We start from the raw sequence: 14390 nt of genomic DNA, 5'->3' as shown, positions 1-14390 counted from the left end.
AAGAATAAATAAGAAAGCATTGATTTCCTGCTGGAAGCAACAGTGCAGATAATCTTTTGTTGATTCCTGTAAGGTTTTTATAATTCACGTGTACTTTGCTTCTTCATTATCACCTTTACTAACCCTAAACCAACCAGACTTGTGTGCAAATACTAAAGTCTCCCAAATGTCACAAAACAAAATTTAACTGAACCCGATAATGGGTAGCTAAGTTCACAAAAGTAATAAGCTGAGGATTCTGTTACTTACAAAAGGATTAAATGAAAAGATGACAGCAGCAAGCCATGATAACCCGTGAAACCCTTATATTGTAGCAAAACATTTGTGTGTCATCATTGTTGCCCACCAACATTCACAAATCCGGATAGGAATCTAGCATTGCACTTTCCTCTACTGAAGACATCAAAAAGCATTCTAAATTCGATATCAAGGATATTAAAACAACTGAACTGAAGCCTACATGTTTTGTAGTTAGGCTAGTTAAATATTTTTATTCACTGAATTTTCATTAATTAAACAAACAACCAAAACCTATAATCCTAAGTACATCGTAAAGGCAGTCCAACCCCATGCCATCTATAAGCATAAAAAAAAACAATAACAATTGCACTTGAAACATTAAATAGCTTTTAGGACCGTTCATTTTTATTATACATTTTTGCTGCCAATTCCTTTGTAGATTTGTGGTATGTCTATACATGGGCTCCAAAACCTCTAGGGATAATCGCAACCTCCATATCTTTTGGAGTTATTCTTGCCTAACCCAAGGTAAGTATAAGAGCAATTGAAACTTCCCAAAAAATATAATAGGTTATTTTTAAAATATCACTGGCTTGACTAAAGCTGGATACACACTATACAATTTTCTTTAGATTGTTTCCTTTAGACTTACCAAAACCATGTAATATGAGGTCAGACCTAAACACTTTTCATTTGTATGCAATCAGGCAGGCCCTTGCACTACATAGTTGATGGTAAATCCAAAAGGAAATCTACCAACAAAAGTTGTATAGTGTGTATCCAGCTTTAAGCCTCGTACACACGCAACTAATTTCTGCCGACCGGTCGTCCGTCTTTTGTCCAGAGTGGTGTCTGTTGGTTGGAATGTGCTCTAGACTGCACACAAATTTTCCCGCATGACAAAATTCTACTTCAGAAGTGATTTCATGTGTTGGATTGCTTTGTATGTGTTCTTTCATCTCTGAGCATGTCTAGTCTTGCTCATAAGATTTTTCCCCAGCGAAATCTGTACTAATGAGACGAAAATCGGACGTGTTTTGATGGTCGACAAAAATTTTATAGCCTGCACACCAGGATTTTGTCGGCCGAAAAGTCGGAGTTGGTTGTCGGAAGCATCATACTAACAAGCCGAAAATCGGCAGATCAGTCGTCGGACGAAAATTCCCAGCCGAATTTCGACACGTGTATACGGGGCTTTAGACTAAAGGGCCATACACACTATAAGTTTTTCTGAAGACTTTTTCCTTTAGACTTACCAAAACCATATAATATGAGGTCAAACCTAAACACTTTCAATTTGTATGCAATCAGGCAGAACCTTGCACTACATAGAAAAGATAAATCTGAAGGAAATCTAACCACAAAAGTTGGATAGTGTGTATCCAGCTTTAGGCTCCATTCACACCTGAGCGTATCATTTTTGTGTTTTTTCTTTGGGCGTTTTTCAGACGTTTTTTGCAGGTCTTTAGAGGCAGGCATTGACATCTAACAAAAATGCTTATAATCTGCCAAATAAAAGCTCATGTACTTTTTTGAGCTTCAGGCATTTTGCTACAGGCGACAAAACGCTCATATGTAAACAGCGGCCATTGAAATGAATAGGATTTTGCTTGTTGGGTGTTTTGAGACTTCAAAGATGAGCGTTTTATGAGCTGAAAAATGCTCAGGGTAGAACAGGGCCTAAAGGAAGCCAACATTAACTAATAATAATTCCTCCTGTATTGAATTGTATTGTAACTGTATTGTCTGCCTTATGTTATAAAGCGCTGTGCAAACTATTGGCGCTATATGAATCCTGTATAATAATAAAAATAAAAAGTGTACTTTAAAAAAATTAAAGGTATTGTATTTTCTATTAAATGCATTAAAGGTTAGGTGGGTTTTTATTGTAAAGTAAGCACTGATAATTAATTAAGTTGGCTTGGAACAGCCAACTTTCTAATATTGTATTTAAACTTATTATTATTCTTCTTCTTATTATTATTTTTCTGGCCGGTAAATTTTTGGACACTATCTCCTCCTAGACCGTTCAAGCTACATACTCCAAACTCGGCACAGACCTTCATACTGTTCTGACTCGGTGTGCTATATCTTTTCAGACTGGTTTGAGTTACGGTTTTCCTAAAAATTAAAATTAAAAACCCAAAAAATGCCCATAGACTTTCATTGACAGGATGTTCAGATGACCCAAGCTCCAAATCCCACTAGACTCAATCAACATGCTAGTAACTTTGATAATCATGCTTGTCTTTAAAAAAACAAAAACAAATCCCATGACTTCTATTGCTGTCGCAAGGCAGACAGACAGGCAGATAGACAGACAGACAGACTGACCGCGGGTGGGGGGCGGTAAAATTTTTTTTTTGTTTTTTCTATTTAGCTTGTCTTTAAAAAAACAAAAACAAATTCGATGACTTCTATTGCTGTCGCAAGGCAGCCAGACAGACAGACAGACATACAGACAGACCGCGGGTGGGGGGCGGTAAATTTTTTTTTTTTTTTTTTTCTATTTAGCTTGTCTTTAAAAAAACAAAAACAAATCCGATGACTTATATTGCTGTCGCAAGGCAGACAGACAGGCAGACAGACAGACCCCGCGGGTGGGGGGCGGTAAAATATTTTTTTTTTTTTTCTATTTAGCTTGTATTTAAAAAAACAAAAACAAATTCGATGACTTATATTGCTGTCGCAAGGCAGACAGACAGACAGACCCCGCGGGTGGGGGGCGGTAAAAATTTTTATTTTTTTCTATTTAGCTTGTCTTTAAAAAAAGAAAAAAAAAATTTGATGACTTCTATTGCTGTCGCAAGGCAGACAGACAGACGGACAGACAGACCGCGGGTGGGGGGGCGGTAAAAAATTTTTTTTTTTTTTTCTATTTAGCTTGTCTTTAAAAAAACAAAAACAAATCCGATGACTTATATTGCTGTCGCAAGGCAGCCAGACAGACAGACCGCGGGTGGGGGGGGCGGTAAAAATTTTTTTTTTTTTTTTTTTTCTATTTAGCTTGTCTTTAAAAAAACAAAAACAAATTCGATGACTTATATTGCTGTCGCAAGGCAGACAGACAGGCAGACAGACAGACCCCGCGGGTGGGGGGCGGTAAATTTTTTTTTTTTTTTTTTTTTCTATTTAGCTTGTCTTTAAAAAAACAAAAAACAAATTCGATGACTTATATTGCTGTCGCAAGGCAGACAGACAGACCGCGGGTGGGGGGGGGCGGTAAAAGTTTTTTTTTTTTTGTTTTGTTTTTTCTATTTAGCTTGTATTTAAAAAACAAAAACAAATCCGATGACTTCTATTGCTGTCGCAAGGCAGCCAGACAGACAGACAGACAGACCGCGGGTGGGGGGCGGTAAAATTTTTATTTTTTTTTGTTTTTTCTATTTAGCTTGTCTTTAAAAAAACAAAAACAAATCCGATGACTTATATTGCTGTCGCAAGGCAGACAGACAGGCAGACAGACAGACCGCGGGTGGGGGGCGGTAAAAATTTTTTTTTTTTTTATTTAGCTTGTCTTTAAAAAAACAAAAACAAATTCGATGACTTATATTGCTGTCGCAAGGCAGCCAGACAGAGAGACAGACAGACAGACCGCGGGTGGGGGGCGGTAAAAATTATTATTTTTTTTTTCTATTTAGCTTGTATTTAAAAAAACAAAAACAAATCCGATGACTTCTATTGCTGTCGCAAGGCAGCCAGCCAGACAGGCAGACAGACAGACCGCGGGTGGGGGGCGGTAAAAAAAATTTCAAACCTTTTCTATCTATCTATCTATCTATCTATCTATCTATCTATCTATCTATCTATCTATCTATCTATCTATCTATCTATCTATCTATCTTCAAACCTTATCTATCTATCTATCTATCTTCAAACCTTATCTATCTATCTATCGATCTTCAAACCTTATCTATCTATCGATCGATCTTCAAACCTTATCTATCTATCTATCGATCTTCAAACCTTATCTATCTATTGATCGATCTTCAAACCTTTTCTATCTATCGATCGATCGATCTAAACTTTTCAAACTTTCTGGTCAGGCTTTCTCAAGCCAACTTAAAGTTTGTCTCGACGAACTTTTTTTTCTAGTTAAGTTGGCTTGGAAGAGCCAACTTACTGATATTGTATTTAAACTTATTATTATTCTTCTTCTTCTTATTATTTTTCTGGCCGGTAAATTTTTGGACACTATCTCCTCCTAGACCGTTCAAGCTACATACTCCAAACTCGGCACAGACCTTCATACTGTTCTGACTCGGTGTGCTATATCTTTTCAGACTGGTTTGAGTTACGGTTTTCCTAAAAATTAAAATTAAAAACCCAAAAAATGCCCATAGACTTTCATTGACAGGATGTTCAGATGACCCAAGCTCCAAATCCCATTAGACTCAATCAAGCTTTGATGCTAATCAATGTAAACTCATTCAAACTCATCTAATCTATCTATCTATCTACTGATCGATCTTCAAACCTTTTCGATCGATCGATCGATCTTCCGACCTTTTCTATCGAACGATCGATCTTCAAACCTTTTCTATCGATCGATCGATCTTCAAACCTTTTCTATCTATCGATCGATCTTCAAACCTTTTCTTTCTATCGATCGATCTTCAAACCTTTTCTATCGATCGATCGATCTAAAATTTTCAAACTTTCTGGTAAAGCTTTCTCAAGCCAACTTAAAGTTTGTCTCGACGAACTTTTTTTTCTAGTTATTATTCTTCTTCTTATTATTATTATTTTTCTGGCCGGTAAATTTTTGGACACTATCTCCTCCTAGACCGTTCAAGCTACATACTCCAAACTCGGCACAGACCTTCATACTGTTCTGACTCGGTGTGCTATATCTTTTCAGACTGGTTTGAGTTACGGTTTTCCTAAAAATTAAAATTAAAAACCCAAAAAATGCCCATAGACTTTCATTGACAGGATGTTCAGATGACCCAAGCTCCAAATCCCATTAGACTCAATGAAGCTTTGATGCTAATCAATGTAAACTCATTCAAACTCATCTAATCTATCTATCTATCTACTGATCGATCTTCAAACCTTTTCGATCGATCGATCGATCTTCCGACCTTTTCTATCGAACGATCGATCTTCAAACCTTTTCTATCGATCGATCGATCGATCTTCAAACCTTTTCTATCTATCGATCGATCTTCAAACCTTTTCTATCTATCGATCGATCTTCAAACCTTTTCTATCGATCGATCGATCTAAACTTTTCAAACTTTCTGGTCAGGCTTTCTCAAGCCAACTTAAAGTTTGTCTCGACGAACTTTTTTTTCTAGTTATTCTTATTTTTCTGAGCGGAAAATTTTTGGACACTAATTCCTCCTAGACCGTTCAAGCTACATACTCCAAACTCGGCACAGACCTTCATACTGTTCTGACTCGGTGTGCTATATCTTTTCAGACTGGTTTGAGTTACGGTTTTCCTAAAAATTTTAATTAAAAACCCAAAAAATGCCCATAGACTTTCATTGACAGGATGTTCAGATGACCCAAGCTCCAAATCCCATTAGACTCAATCAACATGCTAGTAACTTTGATAATCATGCTTGTCTTTAAGAAAACAAAAACAAATACCATGACTTCTATTGCTGTCGCAAGGCAGACAGACAGACAGACAGACAGACAGACCGCGGGTGGGGGGCGGTAAAATTTTTTTTTTGTTTTTTCTATGTAGCGTGTCTTTAAAAAAACAAAAATAAATCAGATGACTTATATTGCTGTCGCAAGGCAGACAGACAGGCAGACAGACAGACCGCGGGTGGGGGGCGGTAAATTTTTTTTTTTTTTTTTTTCTATTTAGCTTGTATTTAAAAAACAAAAACAAATCCGATGACTTCTATTGCTGTCGCAAGGCGGACAGACAGACAGGCAGACAGACAGACCGCGGGTGGGGGGCGGTAAAAATTTATTTATTTTTTTTTTTTTTTTCTATTTAGCTTGTCTTTAAAAAAACAAAAACAAATCTGATGACTTATATTGCTGTCGCAAGGCAGACAGACAGGCAGACAGACAGACCGCGGGTGGGGGGGAGGTAAAAAATTTTTTTTTTGTTTTTTTTTTTTGTTTTTTCTATTTAGCTTGTCTTTAAAAAAACAAAAACAAATCCGATGACTTCTATTGCTGTCGCAAGGCAACCAGCCAGACAGGCAGACAGACAGACAGACCGCGGGTGGGGGGCGGTAAAAAAAATTTCAAACCTTTTCTATCTATCTATCTTCAAACTCTATCTATCTATCTATCTATCTATCTATCTATCTATCTATCTATCTATCTATCTATCTATCTATCTATCTATCTATCTATCTATCTATCTATCTATCTATCTATCTATCTATCTATCTATCTTCAAACCTTTTCTATCTATCTATCGATCTTCAAACCTTTTCTATCTATCTATCGATCGATCGATCTAAACTTTTCAAACTTTCTGGTCAGGCTTTCTCAAGCCAACTTAAAGTTTGTCTCGACAAACTTTTTTTTCTAGTTATAAGTTAAAGATGTAATGATAGATGCGGCTGGAGAATGACAGTTAATGCCGATTGTAACTGTGTGCATTCATTACATATATGCAGGGTATGGAAGGAACTGTCCTGTTCTCCAGCGGGGCTGACCAAAATATAATATTTAGATGTTAAATTGCTCATTAAAATAGACACTCAACACTTGCATGAAGCAGAATCTGCTTGTATCTAACTCTTACATGTGTTCTCTCTTGGGTTTATGCACAGATGACATAACATTCAATGGTGGTGACCTGTGAAAAAGCAGAAGCAACCAGTTGATATATTTGAGTATCCAATACTTTCACGTAGCTGCAATTTTTCATTTTATAAATCTCACGTCCTAATTAGAGTTGAGCGGACACCTGGATGTCCGTGTTCGGTGGGTTCGGCCGAACTTGAAAAAAAAGTCCGGGTTCGTGTCCCGGACTTTTTTCGAACTTTACCCTTTTAAAATGTAGTTAAGAGCATGGCAAGTGCTCTTAAAAAAAATTCCCCTTTAAATTTGTAATTTTTAAATAGCAGATTAGAACAGCACTCTTTAGTAAAATATAGCTGAATGCTGCACACAACAGACTGATAAAAATATATTTTTTTCTCCCTCCTCCTCCTCCTCAGTGGGCTCAAGTGAGGGCAAAAATATTGTTCACTGCACCACCCCCCACACAGCAAAATCGATGTAGATCGCTAACGGACGATTGTTCTTTCCCTGTCTACACTCCGACCTGTCCCTGCATTCTTTTCAGCACAATGTTGTTTTACCCTGTCTGTCCCTAATCAGCAGCAGCCAGCACCGTTCTGTGTGCTCTCTCCCTACACTACAGCAGACTGACGCACCACGCTGTGTCTCTCGAGCTTATAAAGACCTGGGTCACATGCTTCAGCTGGCCAATCACAGCTACTAATACATTAGTAGGCATGGCTGTGATGGCGCACACCAGTTAAACGCGTGTTGATTGGCTGTTGAAAGCCTGCCATTAAAAGCGCGCCATTACATACAAAGCAGGAAATAAAATTACCGAACACGGATTTTAAACCCGAACATACAGTAAAGTTTTCGTGTCCGTGTCACAAAAATCCAATTATCCGGTACGGACCCGAATAATACAGTCCGTGTTCGCTCAACACTAGTCCTAATGTCTTAACGGGAAATCATTTTTGGTTCACTTACAGATCTTTTCCTGCAATTCCAGCACTTGCAGAGGCATATGTCAATATATTTGTGGAAAGAATGGAGCTCCCATCAGAAGCTCCCATCATCGTCAGTCATACTTTACTACAGCAGCAAAACTATCTGTAGCCTGTACTATATATATATATATATATATATATATATATATATATATACAGTATACACAGTATAAAGCCATATAGAGCTGAAATATAGGGAAACACAATTGAATTACATATATGATGGCATTATAGGCCAACAGTTGTATTTCGTTTCATCCAGTTCTGAACCTTACACCAGTTCTGAACCTTACACAGATCCTCCATATCACACGGTACAGTTCTTTCTGGCAGGCCTGTGTGTATCACAGGTTTCCTCAAACCCCACATCTCCTTCACTCTGCTCTTGGCATCTATCAGCATGCTCATTATGCCACTAATAACTCCTTCAGTGTGAGCTTTATTTTACATGTCCTTCAATCAATCTGCTATCAGTTCAAATTCAGGTAAAAACACTGTTTGCATTAAAAAAATAAAAATAAAGGTGTATTGTAAAGAATATATTTCTATTTTTCCAAAGATAATGTGGTACTCAGGGGACTTGAAAGGTGAATACTCTGTGACAAGCTTGTCCTCCTCAAGACCTGAAGAAGACGAGCTTGTGTCTCACCAAAATAAACCTTATTACCAAGTGTTCACCTTTTAAGCCCCCTGCTTGTCTTCACCTGGGCACATTTTGTCTCAGATATGTGTGCAGTGACAACTTCTGCATTATATATCATTTATTATATTTAATGATAACTTTGATAAATACATTCATTTGGAGAAAATGTATGAGGCAGTGAATGTTGCATTTACTAGTGGTACATTCTTCCCTATATATCAGGGATATGCAAACTGTGGCCCTCCAGATGTTGCAGAACTACAAGTCCAATGAGGTATAATAAAACTCTGATAGCCACAAGCATGACACCCAGAGGAAGAGCCATGATGGGCCTTGTAGTTTTGCAACAGCTGGAGGGCCACAGTTTGAATATTCCTGCTATGTATTAAAATATTTACTGGGAATTGTTACATTCCTTGCTTTATGCTGCATGATGTTCAGTTATGAGTCTATATATTAAACTAGTGTGTAAACATTGTAGCTAATTCAGGTTTTGTCTCAGTTTTGTTGCATACAAAACATGACCTAGTACCCGTTATATACCAGGTCTGTTGATTATTCCTCGTCCGGTCCTACACCGCTCCTGCAATATGGTATTCATTTTTTAGCAACCCAAGACATATAGGCAGAGACCTGGTGATGAAAATGAAAAACAATGTTTCTTTTTCTTATGTAAACCTAGAAGGCAGCATGATAGTGGAATACAGACTGTTTTTTGACCCCACACTCAAAAGGTTAGTCAATGTCCATGTCCCTTGCTGCAGTGGAATTGCACTATGAGACTTCAAGAAAGCATTATTTATGCATTACCCAGTGCCAGGTAATGTGAGAGGCATACAATGTCTGAGAGCAACAGTCCTGAATTTCAACTTGGCTCCTGACAATTACGTGAATATATGAACTGCATTGAAACCCACCAGATGAATTCAATCAGCGCTGTGCAAATATCGCATACATAATCTATTAGTTTACCCCCAATGAAACCGAAGCATTGAATTGAAACTGAATGAAGTCATCAGCAATAAAGAACACACGACTGATAAGACAATATTAAAAATGGCCAATTTTCTCACATTGGTGGCAAAAAAAAAAGTTGACTTTGACGATAAACTGTCATCAGCTTCTTTTTACATTTCTAAATGATAAAAAAAAAAAAAAAAAAATGGTTTTTAATCAGATGGCAGTGAGACGGGAACAGCAAACAGAGGCAAGAAACAAGCCTGCTTAAAATGCAGAGGATTGCTTTGACTTTACATGACTATTTATACTGAGAGAGAACACAAAGTTATAGAAAAGAATTAGAGGGAAAATGAAAATAGCTACAGAGGAAATCACTCAATCATCTGGTGTATGAAATGTTAAACCAGGAAAGCAATGTGAGCAGAAAATTAAAAACAAAACAAAAAAATCAGGTAGGATTCTAAAATTTGCATTCTACAAATGCCACAGTTTTCCCCACCCTGCAAAGAACTTGAATCCTGATCACATGTTCCATCAGGGGCATACTATGGATTTAAAATGAAGAAAGCATTATACCATAGGACAATTCCCTAGGTTGGTCCTGGGTTATTTGCTGGGATCCCTAGTAATGAATTTCCAAGATAAGGTCAGTGTTAGCTTTCTATTTAGTCAATTGATTGTCATTGTGCACAGCTCCAGTAGAATTTCACACACTGCACTGCATGTCTAGAAAGTAAGTAATATACATAGGCACAATGTTATTTATTATATAAACAATATGTAAGGTATCATGATTTGTGTCCTAATCTATTTGTTAAGCTGCAATCAGAGGGTGGGGGACCCCAGAAGAGGAGGTTCGGGGCCACTCTATACAATACCATTGCACAGAGCAGGAAAGTATACCATGGTTGTTCTTTTAACCACTTGCCTACCGGGCATTTTTACCCCCTTTCTGCCCAGGGCAATTTTCAGCTTTCAGAGCGGTCGCGCTTTGAATGACATTTGTACGGTCATGCAACGATTTACACATATGACATTTTCTATAATTTTTTCACACAAATAGAGATGTCTTTTGATGGTATTTAATCACCAATGGGTTTTTACTAAACAAACAAAAAAAGACCAAAAAAAAAAAAAACCCCACCTTTTTTTTATAGTTTGTTATAAAATTTTGCAAACAGGTAATTTTTCTCCTTCACTGATTTGCAGTGATAGGCTGCACTGATAGGCCCTGATAGGTGGCACTGATGGGTGGCACTGATGGGCACTGATAGGTGACACTGATGGACACTGATAGGCAGCATTGATAAGTGCAACTGATGATGAGGCACTGATGGGCACTGATTGGCAGCACTGATGGGCACTGACCCTGATTAGTAGTACTGATGGGCACTGATATATAGCACTGATTAGCAGCACCGGTGGGCACTAAGCAGACCGATGTCCCTGTGAGAAAAGCTGGTTAACAGCTTTCTTCTTTTGTGAGGAAAAAATAGCTGATAACTGGCTTCTGTTTAAGTTTGTGATCAGCTGTCATTGGTTGAAAAAAATGAAATCCTCTGTCCCTCCTGTGCCAGAATGACCACAGTTTTCTGAACATATATTATAAATAATAAAATAATACGATTACAAATGCAAATTATTTTTGTTCATTTTTTTTTTTTTTAATAAACACAGACATACACACATATATATATATATATACAGCAGCATTCTAGAAAGCAGTGCCTCCCCCTTCCAGCTTCAGTCCAGAGAGTCTTTAGTTCCCCAGCAACTGCCGAGTATATTATCTGATCTGAATCCAATCATCAATGAAAACATGGCTTCAAAGTAAATTTCCACCTTTACAGCCCAATTGTTGTACCATCTACTTTATATTTCTTACATTTTCCCATTCATATAACATAACTTTAAACAAATATTTTAGAGTTGCTGCTTACCTTTTTACTTGCTCTTTTCTGAGAAAACCCAAAACTGAAAAACCCTACTTAACTTTCCTTTTCTGTGAAATGTTAAGGAGGGGCTGTGGAGTTATGTTTACCATTATTACCATGTCTGTATTGTGCTGGCAGATGTTCATTACAAGTTGCAAACCAGAAGTGCACATTTTCTGTCCTAACAAAGGAGTTGTAAAGGCAAAAGGTTTTTTAAACTTAATGCATTCTATGCATTAGGATAAAAAGCCTTCTGTGTGCAGCAGCCTCCCCAGCACCCCCCGATACTTACCTGTGCCCCCTCTCTGTCCAGTGATGTCCACAAGTCCTTCGGCCATCCCTTCTGATTGGCTGAGATACAGCCACGGTGCCATTGGCTCCCATGGCTGTCAATCAAACTCAGTGAGCCAATCAGGAGAGGGAGGGGGTGGGGCCAAATGGCAGCTCCATGTCTGAATGGACACACGGAGCTGCAGCTTGGCTCGGGTGCCCCCATAGCAAGCTGCTTGCTGTGAGGGCACTTGATAGGAGGGAGGGGCCAGGAGCAAGAACGAGGGACCCGAGAAGAGGAGGATCCAGGCTGCTCTGTGCAAAACCACTGCACAGAGGAGGTAAGTATAACATGTTTGCTATTTATTTATTTTTTTTAAACAAGACTTTACAATCACTTTAACAATATCAAAGCTTGACTGGTACAATTTTAATACAATTAGTCCCTAAATTAGGATATTATACTTCTGAAAAATAAAAGCTGCCTATTGAGTCCTGTGTATATTCCTGCTCAAAGGAAATAACTATAATGGTGAGAATTATATACTAGTATTACATGTTGTATTATTTTTAGGCATGCCTTGTGAACCGGAACACAAACAGTGGAGGTTTCCCAAATTTGGCTGAAAGGTAAAAATACACTTAAAGGAGTAGGCCTAATCCATCCTAATGGACTTTTTTTTGGAGTTTGATCGCTAAAGGCCTCTGCGGATGTTTGCCAGCTTCAGGTTTTCTTTCTGAAACACAAGCGGCTACATTAGGTAGGGTGGCGAGACAAAGAATGGCATATCTGTAAATATCAGCTTGCATAATGAATGCTCACTGTTTATTCCTTGTTCACATTCATTATTCTTATATTGCTCTATTCTGTAACTATTCTGCAGGTTTCGCTTTGAATTGCACCGTCCAGTAAAGCTATTGAATGGATTGTAAGCTTTTGTGCAATACTGAAAAACTGTATAAAATCTATATCTCAGCATGCAAACTAAATGCAGCAAATAAGCAGATAAAAGTAAGCCTCTGGCTGGTTGCTGTGGGTAGCTACTTTTCTTTCGTCCTTTTATTAAAAGTGCATTTTGGCGCAGCTATCAAAAAGTACTAAACAAAGAAAGAGAGGGGTAAAGATAAGCACAAGAAACAAGTGCATTAAAGAAAAAGTTTTAAAACCATCGCAGGATTACAAAGCTGTTTATAATATCTGTCTAAAATACTGCTTCTAAAATTTTCAGTATAATAAAAAAGATACAATAAAGACTTCAGACACTGCACAGTTGTACAAAGAGGAACACTACAGATAAGTAGCATGGCCATAAGCTTATTTTATGGATGCAAAAAGAACTGCTTAGGCCAATGTGACAGGCTTTGTCATCTATTATTAGTGTCATTGATAAAAGTATGTAAATATATAACTTTGCTCTCAATCAGATTTATTTATGCTGCACCTGGAATGCGTTACTTCTGGCGGTTTTTGGTGCTAAAACTGATATCTACAAGATTTGTATTTAAAGCATAATGGGCTTTTGCATTCCAAGGGAATTATTTACTAAAACTGGAGAGTGGAAAATCTGGTGCATCTCTGCAGAGAAACCAATCACCTTCCAGGTTTTATTCCCAAAGCCTAATTGACCAAGCTGAAGTTAGAAGCTGATTGGCTACCACACACACACAGGTGCACCAGTTTTAATAAATCTCCCCCCAAATGTTACTCCTTGCCCTCTTTTTTTTTAACAATACATTTTTATTGAAGCTTAGAAACATATAAACATTGCAGTAGAAACTTACAAATTCCAATGTCCGATAGAAGAAATACAGAAAGTTAAAGAAAAGTAGAAACCATAAGGTACAGGCAATTTTCATACAAAAGCTATAACATTGTTCCATGGTACCATCAATGACAAATTAAAATTATGATACTGGTAACTTGCCAGGACCCCCAGGGACCCCAACACCCCCTTGGGATCATTAGTGACCCCTTGCCCTCTTGATCACCTCAATAAATAATAACACTGATCTTAATTCCCTGCATTGCACATGTGTTTTTTATAACCATATCGCATAGACCCCTGATTGGTCCCAGCAGCCAGGTACATGGTAGCTTCCCAGTCGGTCTACACAAAAACCAGGCAGGGAGTGTCTTTTTTTAAATAATTGCTTAAAAACTTGGTTAGGGTATGAGACAAGCATTGGGTTACTCAAAATTCAGTTAAAATTGTAGCGGAGGATGCTTTTTGTCTATAACTGTCTCTTCAGGGTAAAATCCCTCTTGAGGATAGTGATAAGTGAACTACAACTCTGGAGACTCCAATGCAAGAATAAACCTGAGCCAGGAAATCTGGGGCAGTCTCTTCAAGAGTTAACAAGGACTGCTTCTAGGACTCCCTTTCAGGCTTGTACTCACTGTGTCCTAGGTATTTGAATACATTCCTGCAGTACCAGACAGCTTCTGTACTGTGCCTCCAGGTAGGATCCTCTGTAGACTTCCTGAAGTCTGCTCCTAGGAACTTTGGACTTGGGTCCCCCCAGCTCTCCTTGAGCCAAGACCCAGATAGCCTCCTCTAAACTTCAGCTAGATGACCCAGAGGGCCACAGCTTTCAGGCTGGGTCTTCTCTTACATGATCAAGGACCCT

General features: G+C 38.1%; 1 protein-coding gene across 2 annotated transcripts in view; it reads right to left on the bottom strand.

The window, feature by feature from the left end:
- The window catches only part of PARD3B (par-3 family cell polarity regulator beta), a 2025707-nt gene that overhangs the window by 548877 nt on the left and 1462440 nt on the right, over positions 1 to 14390 (bottom strand). The gene's annotated exons all lie outside the window — the stretch shown is intronic.

Source organism: Pelophylax lessonae (genome assembly GCF_965119305.1).
Source record: "Pelophylax lessonae genome assembly, chromosome: 6".
NCBI classification, from domain to species: Eukaryota; Metazoa; Chordata; class Amphibia; order Anura; family Ranidae; genus Pelophylax; species Pelophylax lessonae.
The sequence above is the reverse complement of the archived record's forward strand: the minus strand, read 5'-3'. Positions and strand labels throughout refer to the sequence as shown.